This window comes from Limulus polyphemus, unplaced genomic scaffold (genome assembly GCF_000517525.1).
Source record: "Limulus polyphemus unplaced genomic scaffold, Limulus_polyphemus-2.1.2 Scaffold10666, whole genome shotgun sequence".
In the NCBI taxonomy this organism is placed as follows: Eukaryota; Metazoa; Arthropoda; class Merostomata; order Xiphosura; family Limulidae; genus Limulus; species Limulus polyphemus.
The window spans coordinates 1-3,346 of record NW_013676276.1 but is presented as its reverse complement, the minus strand read 5'-3'; the positions used below and the strand labels follow the sequence as shown (position 1 = coordinate 3,346).

General features: G+C 31.6%; 1 long non-coding RNA gene across 1 annotated transcript; it reads right to left on the bottom strand.

The window, feature by feature from the left end:
• Nucleotides 1–1,039: 1,039 nt before the first annotated feature.
• Nucleotides 1,040–2,457, bottom strand: LOC111083684. Its single transcript, XR_002609186.1, has 2 exons — nucleotides 2,344–2,457; nucleotides 1,040–1,228 (listed from the first exon to the last, which is right to left on the bottom strand). It is a non-coding gene; the product is annotated as an uncharacterized LOC111083684 (long non-coding RNA).
• Nucleotides 2,458–3,346: the final 889 nt, after the last annotated feature.

Here is a 3,346-nt window from a genome sequence, read left to right as displayed (position 1 = left end):
ACAATTTATTTTGGCCTATCTATAGCCTTCAAAAAGTTGACGACTCTACTTTTTGAAGGCCATAGATAGGCCTAAATAAATTGTTTTTAATTGTGTACCAGTTTAACGTTGAATATTATTTATGATTTTAAGTAATCATTATTTTCTATCGGCGTCGGAAGCTAAATATAGATTATTTATTCCGTAATCAATCTGTTTATCTTGTGGTATTTGTTTGAATGTGTGTCTACATTGTACTTGAAAATGAATAATATGGCCGTGTACGACGGTAGTAAGTGTTTGATATCTTTCGATCTAAGCCTACGATCCACACACACAGATATGTGTATTCTTGCACGCTATAAGAAAAAAGTAGTCCGTACCATCTAACCCAAGAATAGAATTGTCAGTAGCCTGCAACCAGGAGTAAGTTGCTTATGGAACTTCTCGGATGCTAGCTGAAAAACACGTTCTTACAATAACTGCAAATGTTATAGAATTTTACTCCAAAAGATAGCAATAATGTTTTAACTATTTCAAGCTAATATTTTTGGTCTGCTCAGCATTTTGTAGGAAAAAATTATGCAATAAAGCATATCTTTGTATTATTTGTTACTCTAAAAGTGTAAAATTCTATATCGAAACTATCATTCTTGTTTCAAATTATCATTGTTGGTATTTAAATTATTCGATTTGAAATTGTCACTGTCAATGTTTCACTTACTTTTACTGTTTCAAATCGTTGTTGTTCATATTTAACCTCTCACTGGGAGTCGTCGTTAATACTTAACCTCTCCTTACTGTTTGAGAGTCGTCGTTAATACTTAATCTATCCTCACTCTATAATGAAAGTCATCGTCGTCGTTAATACTTAACCTCTCCTTACTGTTTGAGAGTCGTCGTTAATACTTATCCTACCCTGAAAAGTTTGTCCTCTGCTGGCTCAGCGGTATGTTTAAAGATTTATTATACTACAGTTCAAGGTTCGATCCCTGCGGTGGTTGCAGCCCAGCTACGTCGACGTGCAGTTTGCGCTTCAAACAAGACCATTTCAAATCACTGTTGTTTAAAGACGTCAGTTAGTGATAAAAGAATATTACCACGTTTGACTTTATTATTCATCACAGAAGTGGTCTCTTATATACATACAATGTTTATAATTCTCGTGCTTCCACTGGACGGGACATTACTGAACGTTTTCAGTCGTGATTTCCATCTTTTCAATATTGGAACACCCACATCAGTGATCCTGGAATGAAATATATAAAATTTTCACTGAAATTGATATTTCTCTCGGATAAAAGAAAAATTTTAATTACACACTTATATACAGTCGTGAAGACGATTCTAAAGTTTGTGATAATGACAAAAAAAGTTAGGTTTTGTTTGTTTAGGTTTATAGTTCTTTACTTACCACTAACAACCTAAAATACTTTAGGTGTTTGAATAACATGTAACGAAATAAAGTTAAATCTTTGGAAGTACTTGATCATCGGCGTTACAGTGTTTATGTCACCTGTCTACTTTTTGTTACGCACAAATAACATTTTCGACTGTATCTGTTTTAACAACTTAGTCAATTTTTTTTAACTTATTAAACAATTAATATTTTTTGAAACAATAAACTTATCACTCAGACTAATATGTCTGTTATTATTTCTGTTGTAGTTATCACTTGATAACAGTAAAACGAACAATTTGATTTTTTTTATTATCAAATTCAGTAATGAAAGTGAGGAAACATCAGTAGTTACAGTATATAAAGTGCAAATATTACAGTAATCAAGTCGTGAAATACCAGTAATTACAGTATATAAAGTGCCAATATTACAGTAATCAAGTCTAAATACTGCTATTTCCCACTGTAAATACTACTATTTCCCGACTTGATTACTGTCATATTGACACTTTATATACTGATATAAAGTGCCAATATTACAGTAATCAAGTCGGGAAATAGCAGTAGTTACATGTAAAATTCATCGTGTTACTCATGTTTTGAGTAACTACGACCTGAAGTTCGTGTTATTAGAAGCACGTGTGATCAGATATATTTCATAACAGAATTGTAACGTTTTCTTAGAACTTTAAGTATTAAATTTCCTTATATAAATAGTGTTTCATAAAATATTTTGGTCTTTCATAGACCAGTTCAACTGATGAGTTCTGGTTTTGAACGAAAATCTTATTGTAAATTACAACTATATAAATATATATCGGAATTAGTTTATGAAACCACGTGTACTAAAAACAAAAAATAAATAAATAAAGTCGGTGTTGTTTATTACTTCAAGTTCATCATACTTAAATACCCACACTACGAGTTCCTGTAATTAAGTACTGGTACTAATTAAATAAACTTACTGCGAGTTCATGTCCTTTAGTGTCAAACGGTAGAGCGAACGAAGATAACGCCGACACGAAGGCCACGATTGCATATATCCCACAAGAAAATTTAGGATGAATATTCATAAGCACCTATTTGCAAAGAGCATTATCAATTATAATACTGAGATTTAGACAAAAGAGTATTTGACACATGTATATTTGAACAGGAGTATATACTTTAAACAGCTTTTTACCTGCAGGTATATCTCGTTATGTTGTTTTATATTACAAACTACGAAACGTAATTACTTACGAACTAAGTAGTAACATTTCAAAGCGATATTCCTCAACTTGACCCACAACTAGTACAAAATATTTAATTATTCATTCTAAATGAAATAGAAAATCCTGTAGAACGCCATCTAGGTACTAAGGAGAAATAGTTTGTACAGTAAATATACGACTTCTGTTGGCAGAATATTGTTTTAATAAATCAAAATTTTGCCTTAAAGGTAAACATGCTAAGTTAGCATTTTCACTGGAATTGGTATGTAAAGAAACATATTCAATACCTGTCAGAATTTATAGTTTATAGTATGGTCACCAATTGTCAATTAAAAGGCTTTTACTTGTATATCTTAATAGCATAAATAGATACTATGTTGTTTTTGGGTTTAGAATTTTTCAACAGTAGGTGTCTGTGACTTGCTGGCGATAAATTCAACGATAAATGAACAGCACGCTATTCGGAACAAGCTAAACGTATGTACAACAAATTCTTAACACTATAGAGATTATAAGCATATCATAATCACACATATATTTCTCTTCTTGTTGTCAAAAGTCCACTTACGCCTATTCAATTACTTTAGAATTTCAATTGACAAGCCAAACTATCTTATCTATTATTATTGCACCAGTATTACGTGTGTGTGGCGCGAGTTACCGTAATTGTTTTCTTTCTTCTAAATATCCTCTGTTCTTTTGTCAAAGTGCACTCAGGCTGATTCAGTTACTTTATAACTACGCTTTAACGGAA